Consider the following 18,031-nt stretch of genomic DNA (forward strand, 5'->3'; position numbering starts at 1 on the left):
TTTGCTTAGTAACACTTGCTGGCCTTTGAGATAACTTCAGGAGATTTTTTTATTTTTGTCTCGTCCCTAGCCACGAGACTTTTATTTTTATCTCGTCACTTGGCACGAGACTTTTCTTTTTGTCTCGTCACTTGGCACGAGATATTTTTCAGTTTGAGCTCCTGTGCAATAGAAACAGAATTGGAGTAGAGAAGAGAGAAAATTACACCCAGATATATCCTGGTTCAGCTGCTAAGTGCAGTGCAGCCTACATCCAGTCTCCATCACAACCGTGATGGAATTTCACTATAATCTTCTTGATTACAGACTGTAAAGTGCTAACCCAACTTATAAGGGATTCCCACAGAATCATGAAACACAACATAGATAAACAAAGGAACTCTAAGACATCTATGGCTTTTTCTTTTAATTTTGCACTCTCTGCCTTTTTCCGCTCTATGGCTTTTTCATACAAACATCACTGTTTGCCTTTTTCCCATGAGACTCAAGACATGACAAAATTAAACAAAAAAATACAAAATAGAATACATTGAAGGAGAAGAAAATCTGTAAGCTTAGGTAGCTCTGAGAATCCTGTGCCTTGCACTCTCACTGCTTACTTCTAACTCCTTGCTCCAAACAGTGGCTGTTCTCTCTTTTTATAGAAGAGGAAAGCCTCCACTTTTGAAGCCAAAACCCAAGCCAACTTCTTCTTCTTCAAGAAACAGAACCGGTTCAGCCACATAGAGAGAGAAGAGATAACCATGGAAAATCCAACATGCAATTACCTCTAGTCTTTCCTTGGTCACCACTCTTCATCAATCCGAGCTCTCCATCCTTGGCTTGCTCTCCAAGATGATTTCTATGCTTCATGATGATGATGACTTCTTCTGCTTCAATCTCTGCCTCTTCCATCACTTCGCCACTCTAGCTACTTCCTGTGGTGGTTGAGCAGAATCAAAGACAAGCCATGCTTCCAAGAATCTCTTCCCTGCTGGCCGAATCTTCTTCATCCATTTTTGGTATGGAGAAGCTAAGATATCATCACCATATCTTACCATAAGTGGTGAATATCTCAGCCACAGCATACTTTTATTTTGTTATGTTTTCTTGCCATCATTGTGATGGTCTTGTAGCTTGCTCTTCCTTCATTTTGGTAGCTCCATTTTGCTTTCATGGTTTCCTGGTTAATGACCGAAGAGAAGAAAGAGATGAGAGAGAAGAAACAAATGAAAGAGAAGTAATGAAGTTAATCAATTAGGTAGAAAAAGTAGCTTTTACTTCCCTATCTTGAGTGGCGTGCTGCACTAAGTAAATCAATCATGTCACTCATAATCTCTCTCATAGTTCCCATGCTATTAATGATAATCAAGTGAATTTTGAAATCCATCATGTGGCAAGCTTTGAGATCCATTGGAAGACATATGGCAAATGAAAACATTTGCTTTCCTAATGAGTTGTTTTTCAGATCAAGCATGAGAAACAATTTTGGGCTTGGAGCTTTGAAACTCATTCTGGCCCAAGTAATATAACAATCAATTCTGCCTCATAACAAAAGAAACATTAATCAAGGCAAAATGCAATTTTGATTTGGGCTTGCACCAGAATTTTTATTTTTGGCCTAATCGAAAACTGCATCACAAAATTTATTAATTAACACATGTTCAATGAAAATCAAATTAATAATTTTGTAATTAATTATTTTAATAATGTTTAGTCATCACAAATATTAATTTGGAGTTTTCCAAACTCATCAATCTCCCCCTTGATGACAAACATTATTAAAATTGAAATGGAAAGAAATTTAAAGATTGAGTAAAGAGTACTCCCTTTGAATTTGAATTTCTCCCCCTTTCAAGTTGTCACATGGCTCCTCCTTAATATATATCATTTTTACCAAGGGAAGCACTAACCTGTAACATTTTAATCAAGCTTCAAGTATCAATGTTATTTAGCATATTCATTACATGATGCTAAATGCTTGATTTATGAGCAGATTTGGATGATATTCAAAACTCATTTGATATCATAAACTGATTTTCTGCTCAAACATTTACACACATCAAAAAATTGTTGTTCAAAAATTATTCAAATATTTTTCCCAGACAGGATATCAGAGCAAAATTATTATGGTAAAAAAATATTTTGAAGCACACATGATCAAAACATGGCAGTTGTAATATTTTACATGGTTTAAAGGAACTGCCAAAAGTATCAAGCATGTTAATCCAAGATGAAATAGAGTATTCAATATAAACATGCATTTTCATCAAAGTTAATTAACAGCCTGTCATCCATGTAATCAAGATAAATGTATTGCCAAACATCACAAACTAAATGTCAAATGCATTTCCAGCAGCAGTAATCATAGTGAACCAAAAGCAATATCAAAATACAATATCAAATGTATCCTTTTAACAAGGGTGATCATGAATTTTCAAATGAAAATTTCATCCCCTGTTCCATGTTCATCCCTATTTTTCATTTCAATTTTCAGCACTTTCTCCCCCTTTTGTCATCAAAGGGGCACCTGCAAGAAGATTTTAACATGGAAGCATAATATGCAAAATATAATCAAAAAGTGTCTACAAAGTATCACAGAGTTATTGTTCCAATAGAAACAAGCCAAAACAAAATACCGAATTGAGCCTAAGTGCCAATATCAAACAGTAAACCTAAGTTTAATCATCAGAAAGATTAAAGTCAGATCCCTCAGCCCCTGCTTCACTACCAACTTCATCATCCAGGCTTTCAAGCATTAAACCGACCCTTTCTTGACATTTCTTCTAGGCCGTCTCATTTTCATATGCAAGTTTGCGTGCAGATTTGTGAAATTGAACCATGAGATCGGACATGTTTGAGAATTCTGTGAGAATGTCTCTTAGGGAATCTGTTGCTTTTGAAGATTCTGGCCGGCTCTCAAAGTCATCATCAGAAGCCATAGATTTCTTTCCCTTTTTAACAGCCCCGCCTCCTTTGATCATAGAGACCTTGTTCTCTACATCCTCATTTGTTAAATCTACCTTAAAGTACTCAAAGATGCACGTGAGAAATATTCCATAAGGTAAATTAGCCTTTTTTGTACTCTTTACAGACTCACACATATGTCTAATCATTAGATAACTAAATGAAATGGAAGATGAAGTAACAAGAGCAAATATTATGAGACAGTCAGATACGGTTACCCTGTTATGAGAGCCACTCTGTGGAGTGAGGATATGAGTTATGATGCGGTGCAGCAGAGAGTTGGTTGGACCCAAAGCCTTGTGAGTAGGAACGGTTCCATCTAGTCCAGATAGATTTTCACAGATTTGATGAAGAACTTGTTTGTATGCAACCCCGACGTGTGAATCCCATTTATCACTCATGTAAACCTTCGGCCATTCATCAACGTAACCAAGGGCAAAAGCAATAGTCTCAGCATTCAGGGTGATAGGCACACGTTTCACGTAGGAGTGAAGGCTGCCATCAATGAATCTCAGATTCGCATAAAACTGTCTCACCAACCCTAGGTAAACCATTTTGTGAATAAGGAGCAATGGTGACCATTTGAGACTATCAAACAGGGGTTGTAGATTGATTCCTTTGGAGGCCAGAGACTCGAGATTCACCAAGTAGGAGGGGCACAGATGCCACTTTTCCAAAACCTCTTTGTGGAATTCATAGAAGGCACAGGTAGAAAACCTTGAAGGATCAAAATGGGAGTGTGGTTTGTGAAATTTATTCTTGAACTCCATTGAACCAAGGTTCGTAGGTTCTCTGGTTTCATGAAGAACGAAACCCTTAGCCTTTTGAGAGCTCTTTCCGGATGCATGGGGAGTTGATTTCTTCGGTGGTGAAGGTGGTGGAGACGGAATAGGTGATGTGTGAGACTCTTCTTCTTCTTCTACGGGACCTTTTCCTTTCTTCTTTCTTGAAGAGGTTTTCGTGGCAATGACCTTCCTTCTCATGGTGTCGGTTTGCTTTGAGGGAGGTGAGGGTGATGATGATGATGTAGAGTGAATATAGATGTGAGTATGAGATTGTGGAATGGACGGTTTTTGAGAAAATAGGATCCTTTCACTTTTCCTGGGGGCAATTTTCTTTTTCATGGTTGGGAGAGTAGAGAAGTTGAATATGAAAGGGTGAGGAGGGCCGAAAGATGTGAGGGAGAATGGAGGTTAGTGGTGCAATAAATGTGGAGTGGAGAGAGATAGTGGAGGGAGTTATTAACCATTAATGGCGCGGTTATTAACCAGGGAAGTTTTTCAAAAACTGAAAAAGGGAGTTTCCTTGAATCAAGGGATTAGTTGGAAGGAAAGATTTGATTTGACAACATGCTTTTTCCAACAAGATTTGATAGGACAACTAAGGAATTTTGTGATTTTATTTTTCAAAAAAATTGAGGAACTAACAAAACTGTCATGGTGGAGTCAAAAGATATTTGGTGGGGCCCTGCGTTGCCTCCCCCTTAATTATAGCTCTTCCATCATGCCCTCATTTTTATCTCGTCCAAACCTACGAGACAAAACTGAACAGAGTCAAATATACACAAGTTATCAATAGAGCTTAAATCAAACATTCCCAAACTTTTTCTCAAGGTGCAGAATCTGTCTTCACAGAGGGGTTTTGTAAAAAATATCAGCAATTTGGTCTTCAGATTTTACAAATTGAATATCAATAGTACCCTTTTGCACATGCTCTCTAATAAAATGATATTTTATCTCAATGTGCTTGGTTCTTGAGTGCAGAACAGGATTTTTTGAAATGTTTATAGCACTCATATTATCACAAAATAAGGGTATACTATTGATTTTTAATTTGTAATCTTCCAATTGTGTTTTTAACCAAATTAATTAAGAGCAACAAGCAGATGCGGAAATGTATTCTGCTTCAGCCGTGGATAAAGCCACTGTGGCTTGCTTCTTGCTTGACCACATGTTGAGTGAGCTTCCAAGGAAGCAACACATGCCAGAGGTGCTTCGTCTATCCACTCTATCTCCCGCATAATCTGCATCACAAAATCCTACTGCACAAAAGTCATCAGATTTAGGATACCATAATCCAAAATTACAAGTCCCCTTAATGTATCTAATGATGCGTTTAACAGCCGTAAGATGGGATTCTTTTGGGTGAGATTGAAACCTTGAGCATACACCCACACTTTGAACAATATCCGGTCTAGAGGAGGTAAGGTACATAAGTGAACCTATCATTCCTCTATACCTTGTTTCATCCACATCTTGGCCATCATCATCCTTTTCAAGTTTTGTGTTAGGGTGCATTGGTGTACCCATTGGTTTAGAATTTTCTAGGCCAAACTTTTTGATAAGTTCTTTTGCATACTTTCCTTGGTGAATAAAAGTACCACTAGGAGTTTGTTTGATTTGGAGGCCAAGAAAGAAAGTTAGCTCTCCCATTAAAGTCATTTCAAACTCACTAGTCATAAGTTTTCCAAACTCTTCACACAAGGATACATTGGCCAATCCAAATACAATGTCATCAACATAAACTTAAACAATGAGTATATCATCATTAGATGCTTTAATAAATAAAGTAGTGTCGGTGGTACCCCTTTGAAAATGATTTTCCAACAAGAAGGCACTAAGCCTTTCATACCAAGCTCTTGGAGCTTGTCTAAGACCATAAAGAGCCTTAGATAGTTTAAAAACATGATTTGGAAACTCTTTATCCTCAAAACCGGGGGGTTGAGCCACATACACTTCTCTATCAATAAAGCCATTAAGGAAAGCACATTTAACATCCATTTGAAACATTTTGAAACCCTTATGGGCAGCATAGGCAAGAAGCAACCTAATTGCTTCCATTCTAGCTATCGGAGCAAAAGACTCATCAAAATCTATACCATCTTCTTGATCGTAACCTTGGGCCACTAATCTAGCCTTGTTACGAACAACTTGTCCATCCTCACCAAGTTTATTTTTAAACACCCACTTAGTACCCGTAACTTTCTTACCATCCGGATGAGGTACTAATGTCCAAACCTCATTATTGTCGAATTGAGCAAGCTCTTCTTGCATTGCCTTGACCCAAGATGGATCTTCAAGAGCTTGTTTGACATTGTTGGGCTCCATTTGAGACAAGAGGGCAAAGTTGCTTGGTTCGTATTGCCTTTTGGTGGAGGATCTTGTTGTTACTCCTTGAGAGGGATCACCAATTATGAAGTCGTGAGGATAACCCCTCATAGACTTCCATTCTCTAGGCTTCCGAAGTGGTGTTGAGCTTTGATGAGTTTCTGGTGGTATCACTGTTTCAATTTCTCGTGTCTGCTCAGGAGATAAAACGGAAATATCTCCTTCAATCTGACGAGACAAAACTGGATTGGCAGATTCTTCGTTTTGAACAGATTTGGGATTTTCTTTATTTGTTCCAGCCTCTTCACCATCTGAATCATTATCTATCATAGCACTGGGAATTAAGTTAGAATCATAAAAAGTAACATGTATGGATTCCTCTATAGTTCTTTGTTCCTTGAGATAAACTCTATAGGCCTTGCTTGTGGTGGAATATCCAACAAACATTCCTTCATAAGATTTTGGATCAAATTTTCCAAGGTTTTCTTTATTATTAAGTACAAAGAATTTGCATCCAAAAACATGAAAGTACTTAAGATTTGGCGGGGTTCCTTTCCATAGCTCATAAGGGATTTTCTTCAACCCTTTTCTAATGATTGTCCTATTCAAAATGTAACAAGCCGTATTCACAGCTTCAGTCCATAAAAATTTAGGAATCTCATTCTCACAAAGCATAGCCCTAGTCATCTCTTAAAGGCTCCTATTCCTTCTTTCAACCACCCCATTTTGTTGGAGGGTTCTAGGACATGAAAAGTTATGAGAAATTCCTAAGTCATCACAGAATTTTTCAAAGTCTTGATTTTCAAATTCTCTTCCGTGATCACTTCTCAAATGAGCAATTTTTAAATCTTTTTCATTTTGAATTTTCTTGCAAAGAGTTGAGAAAGTATGAAAGGCATCATTTTTATGAGCAAGAAAAAGTACCCAACCAAATCTAGAGTAATCATCTACTACCACAAGACCATAGTGTTTACCTCCTAAACTTTGAGTTCTTGTTGGTCCAAAAAGATCAATATGTAACATCTCTAATGGCCTTTTGGTTGAGATTCCATCTTTAGGTTTAAAAGAGGATTTTACTTGTTTGCCCAATTGGCAAGCATCACAAGTAAGATCCTTATCAAATTTGATGTTTGGAATTCCTCTAACCAGATTTTTCTTAACTAGCTTAGAAATTTGGTACATGCTTGCATGACCCAACTTTCTATGCCATAGCCATTTTTCAGATTCAATGGATGTAAAGCATGTTACATTTTGTTCTTTTAGGTCCTCAAGAGTCAATCCATACATATTATTGTATCTTTTAGCTTCAAATAAAATATCCCCAGTTTTTTCACAAACAACTAAACAAACAAACTTCCTAAAAATAACCTCAAAGCCTAAATCACACAGTTGACTAACATTAAGTAAATTATGTTTCAAGCCATTCACAAGAAGAACATCATTTATACAAGAAGAAAAGTTTTTACCAACTTTCCCAACAGCCACTATTTTTCCTTTCGCATCATCACCAAAAGTGACAAGTCCTCCATCATATTCATCAAGCTTTATGAAGAAGGTTGTCTTTCCGGTCATATGCCTAGAGCATCCGCTGTCCATATACCACATGTTTTCTTTTCGTTTGGATGCTAGGCACACCTATAAAACAAGCTCAAGTGACCTTAGGTATCCAAATTTTCTTGGATCCTTTCACGTTAAACCATCTCTTATGCCCTAAGCCATTATAATCAAAAATAACTTTACAGACTTTATCACCAATCATTCTTTCACCAAAGAAACATTGAATAGGAAAGTGTCCACTTCGATTGCATAATCTACAAAATCTTGGAGTTGCTGTTTTGTTAAAGTAGGTGGGGTCTTGAAATCTTGTATAATTAGAAGATGATGCAAAGTTTTCAAAATGAGGTTTTTCAGTAGATTTATAAAACCCCAACCCAGCCTTGTCATAAAGAGGTTTTTGACTAGCCAAGATTTGATTCAGATTTTCAGAACTTTGGGTGAATTTGGCTAAGTCTTCTTTAAGCCTTTTAACCTCTTTAAGCAACTCCTCATTTCTTTTAAAACAATCTACATATGCAAGAACGGAATGATCACTTTCACAGCTCTTAATTTGGGCTTTTAACTGCTTATTCTCTTCAACAAGATTACAAGCAGTTTCGACCTCCCTTACTTTTTTGAATCTTTTTTCAAGTAGGTGTTTTCAAAAGCAAGTAAATTTCCTCTCAAATCATCATAGGTCATAGAGTCAAGACCACTACTCTCAGAGATAATTAAAGCTTTTGTTTCCCACTCTTTTGTGAGACATCTCAACACTCTTCTCACTAGCACAGATTTAAGATACTTGATTCCCATAGCATCCAAGCCAACAATGATGGTGTTGAAGCGTTCAAACATCTCATCAATGGATTCTCCTTCCTTCATTACAAACATTTCATACTCTCTGTTTAACATATCAATCCTGGTCTTTTTCACAATGGTTGTTCCTTCATAAGTAACTAGGAGTTTATCCCAGATTTCCTTTGCAGTTGTGCAACGTGATACCCGTCGGTACTCCTCAAAGCTGATAGCACAGTTGAGCAGATTGATGGCCTTGGCGTTGAGCTCCTCCTTTTTTCTATCTTCATCCGTCCAACTTGCTTCAGGTTTAAGAGAAACAACTCCCTCGGCACTTGTAACTGTTGGATATTGAGGCCCTTCCAAGATGATCTTCCACAGTCTGTAATCCACTGCTTGCACAAATATCTTCATTCTCTCCTTTCAATAGGTATAATTTTTCCCATTGAAAAGAGGAGGTATGTTGCTCGATTGTCCTTCAGTAAGATTGTAGGACACCACATTTGAGCCATTGTTTTCTGCCATGAGGATCTTTACTCCAAGCTGCAAAGCTTGATCTCTTTGAGACCAAGCTCTGATACCAATTGATGGTTTCAGTGGCTAAGAGAAGGGGGGTTGAATCTTAGCCCCCTTTTTGCTTAGTAATACTTGCTGGCCTTCAAGATAACTTCAGGAGACTTTTTGATTTTTGTCTCGTCCCTAGCCACGAGACTTTTATTTTTATCTCGTCACTTGGCACGAGACTTTTCTTTTTGTCTCGTCACTTGGCACAAGATATTTTTCAGTTTGAGCTCCTGTGCAATAGAAACAGAATTGGAGTAGAGAAGAGAAAAAATTACACCCAGATATATCCTGGTTCAGCTGCTAAGTGCAGTGCAGCCTACATCCAGTCTCCATCACAACTGTGATGGAATTTCACTATAATCTTCTTGATTACAGACTGTAAATTGCTAACCCAACTTACAAGGGGATTCCCACAGAATCATGAAACACAACATAGATGAACAAAGGAACTCTAAGACATCTATGACTTTTTCTTTTAATTTTGCACTCTCTGCCTTTTTCCGCTCTATGGCTTTTTCATACAAACCTCACTGTTTGCCTTTTTCCCATGAGACTCAAGACATGACAAAATTAAACAGAAAAATACAAAACAGAATACATTGAAGGAGAAGAAAATCTATAAGCTTAGGTAGCTCTGAGAATCCTGTGTCTTGCACTCTCACTGCTTACTTCTAACTCCTTGCTCCAAAAAGTGGCTGTTCTCTCTTTTTATAGAAGAGGGAAGCCTCCACTTTTGAAGCCAAAACCAAGCCAACTTCTTCTTCTTCAAGAAACAGAACCGGTTCGGCCACATAGAGAGAGAAGAGATAACCATGCAAAACCCAACATGCAATTACCTCTAGTCCTTCCTTGGTCACCACTCTTCATCAATCTGAGCTCTCCATCCTTGGCTTGCTCTCCAAGATAGATTTCTGGACCTTGATGCTTCATGATGATGATGACTTCTTCTGCTTCAATCTCTGCCTCTTCCATCACTTCGCCACTCTAGCTACTTCCTGTGGTGGTTGAGCAGAATCAAAGACAAGCCATGCTTCCAAGAATCTCTTCCCTGCTGGCCGAATCTTCTTCATCCATTTTTGGTATGGAGAAGCTAAGATATCATCACCATATCTTACCATAAGTGGTGAATATCTCAGCCACAGCATAGTTTTATTTTGTTATATTTTCTTGCCATCATTGTGATGGTCTTGTAGCTTGTTCTTCCTTCACTTTGGTAGCTCCATTTTGCTTTCATGGTTTCCTGGTTAATGACCGAAGAGAAGAAAGAGATGAGAGAGAAGAAACAAATGAAAGAGAAGTAATGAAGTTAATCAATTAGGTAGAAAAAGTAGCTTTTACTTCCCTATCTTGAGTGGCGTGCTGCACTAAGTAAATCAATCATGTCACTCATAATCTCTCTCATAGTTCCCATGCTATTAATGATAATCAAGTAAATTTTGAAATCCATCATGTGGCAAGCTTTGAGATCCGTTGGAAGACATATGGCAAATGATAACATTTGCTTTCCTGATGAGTTATTTTTCGGATCAAGCATGAGAAACAATTTTGGGCTTGGAGCTTTGAAACTCATTCTGGCCCAAGTAATATAACAATCAATTCTGCCTCATAACAAAAGAAACATTAATCAAGGCTGAATGCAATTTTGATTTGGGCTTGCACCAGAATTTTTATTTTCGGCCCAATCGAAAACTGCATCACAAAATTTATTAATTAACACATGTTCAATGAAAATCAAATTAATAATTTTGTAATTAATTATTTTAATAATGTTTAGTCATCACAAATATTAATTTGGAGTTTTCCAAACTCATCAGAAAGAAATATATAGGTATCTATATATGGGACAGATAAAAGAAATTGGAGACTCTCAACGCTCTACTATAGAGATAACATCATATAATAATCTAATAAGAGAAATAAAAGTTAAAGTGTTTATCAATTAAGAAGTGGAAATTTGTTGAAGCTCTTTCTGCAACTTCAAAGTCGATGCCATTATCTCTTCCACACTAGTTGATACATTATCAAAGATGAACCTGTTCCTAGCCTTCCATAAGGACCAGCTCAAAATCACCATCATCATTCTCTGAGAGGAGCTATTGGGTTGGGTACGCAAGACTCCCATTCTCAAGTTCTACTTAACATAGAAATCAGAGTCTTCGGTGCCCTTTCTAGTAGCTGGTAAGCCCATTTTTGACCAAATTTTCTTTGATTTTACTCAATGAAAGATGCAATGATTGATTGTTTCTGGAAATTGTAGACATCTTCGACAGGTAGGTTGAATCGATGGGATGCGATGATGAAGCTTTTGTAGCACTGGAAGCTTTTCATAGAAGCCTCTCAAGAGAAAAATCTTAATCTTCGTTGGGATTTTCAACTTCCACAGTTCTCGCCATAAATTTCGTTGTCTCATAATCTTTGGACAAAATTCAATGGGAGGATGTGAGAACCCATAAGCCATACAGTACCCAATACTCACTTGATATAAACTACTTTTATTAAGGGCCCAATAAATTTTATCTTCTCCACTCCCAATTGTTGTTGCTAGCACATGCTGACTAGTGCCATCAGAAAAAATACTTCTAATTAGAGTTTGATTCCACTAACCATTAGAAAGTATCAAGTCTTTGACCATTAATAGTGGTTGATTTTGTAGATTGAAAGTTTCAGATGAAGAAACAACATAAGGATGTGAAGGAGCAAGCCAAGGATCACTGAAGATTCGGATACTGGATCCATCATCAATTCGCTAAACCAGCCCCTTTTCAATAACCTTACGCCCTTCCAATATGCTACGCCACCCCCACAAAAGTACTATTCCAATCTCTGCATTCATTATAGAACTGTATCAAAAATATTTACCTTTGAGGAGTTTAAATAGGAATGATTGTGGCTGAGAGGCAACTTTCCAATATTATTTTGCTAATAGTGCCAAATTCTGAGCCCCTAGGTCCTTAAAACCTAGTCCACCTTCCAGTTTCGGTCTTGTCATAATATCCCAACTAACCCATGTCATTTTTTGCTCTGTACCTTTTTGACCCCACCAAAATTGGGAGAGTATGTTGTAAATCTCCCTAAATAAAGTGTCAGGAAGACGAAAACATGATAATGAAAAAATTGGGATAACCTTCCCAATAGCTTTGATTAGAACATGCCTGCCTACGGAGGAGAGAAGTTTTCTTTTCCACCCTTGAACTTGCTTCCTCACCTTGTCCTGGATTTCTCCGAAGGTGGTTTTTTTTATTTTTGAACTGTAGATGGAAGACCCAAATATTTATCCTGTGCACCAATATGAACAATTTCCAATTTCCGAGTCAGTAGTAATCGAGTAGCGGGAGGAGTATTATTACTAAAGAATAGAGCTGATTTATACAAATTAACTTTTTGGCCACTGAACCCCTTGTATAACTAAAGAAGATTGAGAATATTTTCACAACTATTTTCTGACGATTTGCAAAAAAGGATTGAGTCATCTGCAAACAATAAATGATTAATAGTAAAATATCTTCGGTTGATCTGAATACCTTCAATGAGACCGTTTTGCTTTGTCTTGTTTAGCAAAAAGGATAATCTTTTTGCACAAAAAAGAAAAAGGTAGGGAGATAGAGGGTCTCCTTGACAGATACCTCTACTTGGTTTAAAAAAACTAAAAGGTTGACCTTCAACAACGACAGAGTAAGAAACTGTAGTCACCACCTCCTGTATCTAACCAATCCACCTATATTCAAATCTCAACTTCTCCAAAATGAACCAAAGAAAATACCACTCAACACGATCATAGGCTTTGCTCATATCCAATTTAACATCAATTTCACTCGATAGGCCCATCTTTTTTGTCTTTAGATAGTGCATACATTCATGAGCGACTAGGACATTGTTTGAAATCAATCTACCCTTAATGAAGGCACTTTGATTAGGGCTAATCATCGAAGTCATAAATTTCTGTAGCCGATGGACTAGTACTTTAGAAATAAACTTATACACAACTGAGGAAAGACTGATGTGTCTAACCTGTGTCATATCCTTTGTATCAGGAATCTTAGGAATGAGACAGATTTGTGTATAGTTGAAGCTCTTTAGTAGTCTGCCACTGACAAAGAAACTGCGGACAGCCTTAAAAACATCCTCCCCTACTAAACTCCAGTAGATTTGAAAGAATTTAGCCGTAAATCCATCATCACCAGGGGCGCTCTGAGGGTGAACACTAAAGACCGCATGTTTTACCTCATCAAAACTGATTGGTCTAGTTAATTTTCTGTTCATGGTTGCTGAAATTTTGGTTTCAAAATCTTCGAATGCATGTGCCGGATTAGCTTGGTTAATCGATGTGAAGATATCCTTGAAGTATGTTTCAGCTACTTGTATAATTTTCTCACGGGTGGTAGCATACGTACCATCATTCTTTTCCAGTTTTCACATTTAATTTCTCCGGATTCTGGATTGAAATTATTGGTGAAAGAAACTTGTATTTTTGTCCCCTTCTTTTGGCCACTTTACATGAGATTTCTTGCTTCAATAGCTTTCTTCCCTAATGTAAGCATCCTCAAGTTTATTTTTCAAGGCTTCAACCTGTTCTCCCCCTATAATACCCTCCACTCTGAGAATTTCAAGCCGAGATGTGAGTTCACCAAAGTCCTTCTTCGAATTAGATTTGTTCTGTTGTGCCATTGAACAATACGGTATTTACAATGTTTCAATTTTTGAGCCAAAACAAACATTGTTGAGCCATCCACCCATTCTTTTCAAGTTTCAGTGATAATTACTCGAATTTCTTCTAAACCACACCATCTCTCCTAAAACTTAAACCTCCGATTAGATTTTTTCATGACCGGATTTGTATCAAGGAGGATAGGCGCATGATCTGAACCGTTTTCTGCGAGTCGAGACATCAAGACTGATGGAAAACAATCCATCCACTCACCGTTTGCAAGTGCACGGTCAAGCCACTCCCTGATCTGGTCCTGCCCTCGTCGCCTATTAGTCCAGGTGAACCTTCTCCCAATCATATCCAAATCCTTCAGTCCACCACCATCAATAAAATTCACAAATTCAGAAATAGATGGAGCTGATTTTAACCCTCCCCTCTTTCCTTCTTATCGAAGCTCACTATAGCATTAAAATCACCCATAATTACAACTTTCCCAAAGAAACGTTATACAAAAGAGGAAAGTTCTGTGTATTGGGTTGACCGAATCTCATCCAAACTATTTAAATGTATCCCAAACATCCCCCAAGAATAGTTCAAAGTATGATCAGTTACTTTAGCATCTATGAACAACTCTTTTTCAGCAAGAATCTCAACCGTTGTGCCCTCCTTCTATGTTAAAGCCAATCCACCAGCTGTACCCATCAGACTAATAATCCTCCAATCCATAAAATGACAAGATCTCAATTTACTTTCCACCAGACGAGATTGGGTTTTTTGTTTCACATAGAAACACAATCTCGGGGGAGTGGGAATGGCACATTCCTTTAAAGCTATGAACTGTCAGGAGTCTTCTCAAATCGCAATAATTCCATGAAAGAACTCTCATGGCGAATTAAAAGAAAGAAATAAAGAATGAAATAAAAAAAGATTAAAGAAAGGAATTGACAAAAGTCAAACATTGACCTAGACGGCACAAGAATTTTGTTTTTAACAAAAACTCTACCAGAGCAAGATAAAGGAGTATTTACTCCTCAAGTAAAAAACCCGAAGGCACAACAAAATCTTAAATACTTAAAAGTTCATAACTATGAGACATAATAATGCCTCTTATCTTTCTTTTTTTTTTTTTTGACATACGAGCGCAATGGTGATCTTGATCTTATCAATGCCACCAAACTACTAATTCTAATAGGGACAAAGTTATATTGTCCTTCATAAAATAAATGCCAAGATAGTTTTCTTATTGGTTAGAACTTTATTCAAAGTAATCCATAAGATTCAGTAATGACGAGAATTACATTTACTACATGATCAGAGTAAAGTTTTATCAAAATTTTGAGATTTTTTTTTTGAATAAATGGAGCTCAACATAGTAAAGTGGAGCAAAAGAAAGCACAGCAAAAGACGTCATCAACACAAATAAAGATCCGTTGTCATCTCCGGCATTGCCATCAATAACCAAACGGATCAACTCCACACCATTCCTTGTAACTCAAAAATGACCTAATCTTTACTCCTTCAATACTTGTCTCTGATCTCTGAAAAACTCTGCTATTTCGCTCCAACCAAATGTTCCAAATCACCACAAAGAAGCATATCAGTCATTTCTTTTGCTCAGACTTGCAACCTGGTACACCAGTCCAACTCTCAAAGAACTCTTTAACGGTCCCCGGGATAGCCCAAGCTCTATCAGCATACTTCAACCAAGCACACCACACCTGCCATGTAAACTCACAGGAAAAAAAGAGGTGATGTACAAATTCTATATCTTTTTTACACAAGACACATATATTGTCATTAGGATTAATAATGCCGAGTCTACTTAGCCTCTCCTTCATGTTGACCCTGCCTATTAAGATGAACCATGCAAATAGTTCAACTCTTGGAGGTACCAAGCCTCTCCAAATGGAACTAGTGAAACTGTAACTCGTGATGTCTTCTGGGAGGGTCTCCCGCTGCAGCACCTGCACAAAAGAACTTGCAGAAAAAACACTTTTTTTGTCAAATTTCTAGACAACTGAATCCTCTCTATCACTCGACAGTCTTACAACCCGAATCCGGTCATGAAGCTGGTTGAGCAACTCTAACTCCCATTGAAATAGTTCTCTTCTCCACTGGAAGTTCCATACCCACTCTAACCAATCCCAGAACCCACAGTCCCCTATTACGAACCCTTGTTGGTTTGAAACAGAGAAGAGTCGCAGAAAACTATCTCTCAAAGATCCACCATCTAGCCAAGCATCCTCCCAAAAACGGGTTCTTCTGCCATTTCCCACCTCCATAGACAAACCACTGATCATCATGTCTCTTACATATTGCTCCTGAATATTAAGCTGGCAAATATCTTTCTACGGGCCCTCTCTTGATGGCAAAGTTTGGTTTGATAGCATTACAGTTGGGACCAACTGATTACAAGAGCAAACAATTTTCTTCCACAGCGGACAGTCCTCCTTTGAGAAACGCCACCACCACTTAAACAGAAGCGACGCATTTCTAAGTAAAGCATCTCCCACCCCCAAGCTACCTAGCTTTTTTGGAGCTTGAACTACTTCCCATTTCACCAGTGGTATACCTTTATTCCCATCTTCTTTACACCACAAAAATCTTTTCTGTAGTCCAATTATCTTTTCTGCAACCGCCTTTGGCATCTTATACAAGCTTAAGTAGTAAATCGGCAAGCTATTGAGAACATATTTTATGAGGACCAACTTACCCACTTTGTTAAGAGATTTAGCTTTCCATAAGCTCAGCTTGTCTTCCACCTTATCTATGATTGGTTTCCAGGTCCTTACCAAACGAGGATTAGCACCAAGAGAAATTCCTAAGTACCTAACAGGTAACACAGCTTTAGCACATCCCAACAGACCACACATATTCGTCACCCATTCCTGCTCACAGTTGACTGGAATTAGGCTCGACTTATCAAAGTTGATACTCAGGCCAGACATTAACTCAAAGCACCTCAAGAGTCTCTTATAATTCACAAGCGTCACCATTTTCTGTGGACAGAACAATATCGTATCATCTGCAAACTGAAGATGCGACAGTTGGATATTGTCCCTTCCCACCAGTAGTGGAGAAATTCTTCCATTTTTGACCGCCTTGCCCACCATCCTGTGTAGCACATCAACGACAAGAACAAACAGAAATGGCGAGAGTGGGTCTCCTTGTCTGAGTCCTCTCTCCATCTTGAATGGCTTGGATGGTGACCCATTGATCAACACCGACATAGACGCTGTAGTCACACATTCTTTCACCCAAGTCCTCTATGTAAGACCAAACCCCTCTTCTGTAGCACTATATCCACAAAACTCCATCTCACTCTGTCATAGGCTTTCTGGAAATCTAGTTTAATAATAGCTGCCTGCTTCTTTCTCGACTTCAGCCAATGGACCGTTTCACAAGCAATGAGAGCACCATCATGTATTTTGCGGCCCTTTACAAACGCAGACTGAGTCTCTCCCACTAGCTGTGGCATCACTAACCTCATTCTTCTTACCAGCACTTTGGATATCACCTTATAAACACAGCCAACCATACTAATCGGTCTCAAGTCTTTGACTTCCTTGCCCCCCACAAATTTTGGAGCTAGTGCCACCCAAGTAACATTAGCATCTGTTGGTAACTTAGCAGTCTGAAAGAAGCCCAATACAGCTGCAGTAAACTCCTGACCAATCTCCCCCCAACACTTCTTTATGAAGTTCATATTATAACCATCACCACCCGGAGCTTTACTGGACTCACAATCCCAAACTGCCTCTCGTACCTCCTCGGCTGATGGCATTACCTCTAATACTGCTGCCTCTTCATCCCCAATCTTCTTAACCAGCCCCTCACGGATCCCAATGAAGGGAGCATGCTCCTGCCTATACAGTTCTTTATAAAAGCCCGTTATCGCATTCTTTATCATGGCCTGATTCCGTATCAGTCTTCCATTAATCACTAAAGAATCTATTCTGTTGCTCCTCCTTCTTGCCGACGCTATGTTGTGGAAGTACCTAGTGTTCTTGTCCATATCTCGAGCATGTTGGGATCGGGACATATGCTTCCAATGGATCTCTTTTCTGACATACCACTTCGCACAACAAGTCACCAGAGCCTTCCTTCTAGCCTCCATGGTTCCGTCATAGCTACCAGCACTGACCATATGATCAACCTTCTTAATCTCTTCCTCAAACTTCTTTATCCTACTATCCATGTCCCCAAAATTATCCTTGTGCCATCTTCTTAGCGGTACCGTCAAAGCCCTCAGCTTGTTTGTGAATGTATCATCTCCCAAGTTCCTCCACTCATCCTTTACGAACCTCAGAAACCCTTCATGTGTGAACCATGAATCCAAACTACGAAAAGGTCTCAGACCGGCACAAAATTTAGAATCTTCCCAGATCAACGGGCAATGATCAGATAGGCCTCTCGGTCCCCCTTTCAAGCGAGTATC

Source organism: Arachis hypogaea, chromosome 19 (assembly GCF_003086295.3).
Source record: "Arachis hypogaea cultivar Tifrunner chromosome 19, arahy.Tifrunner.gnm2.J5K5, whole genome shotgun sequence".
In the NCBI taxonomy this organism is placed as follows: domain Eukaryota; kingdom Viridiplantae; phylum Streptophyta; class Magnoliopsida; order Fabales; family Fabaceae; genus Arachis; species Arachis hypogaea.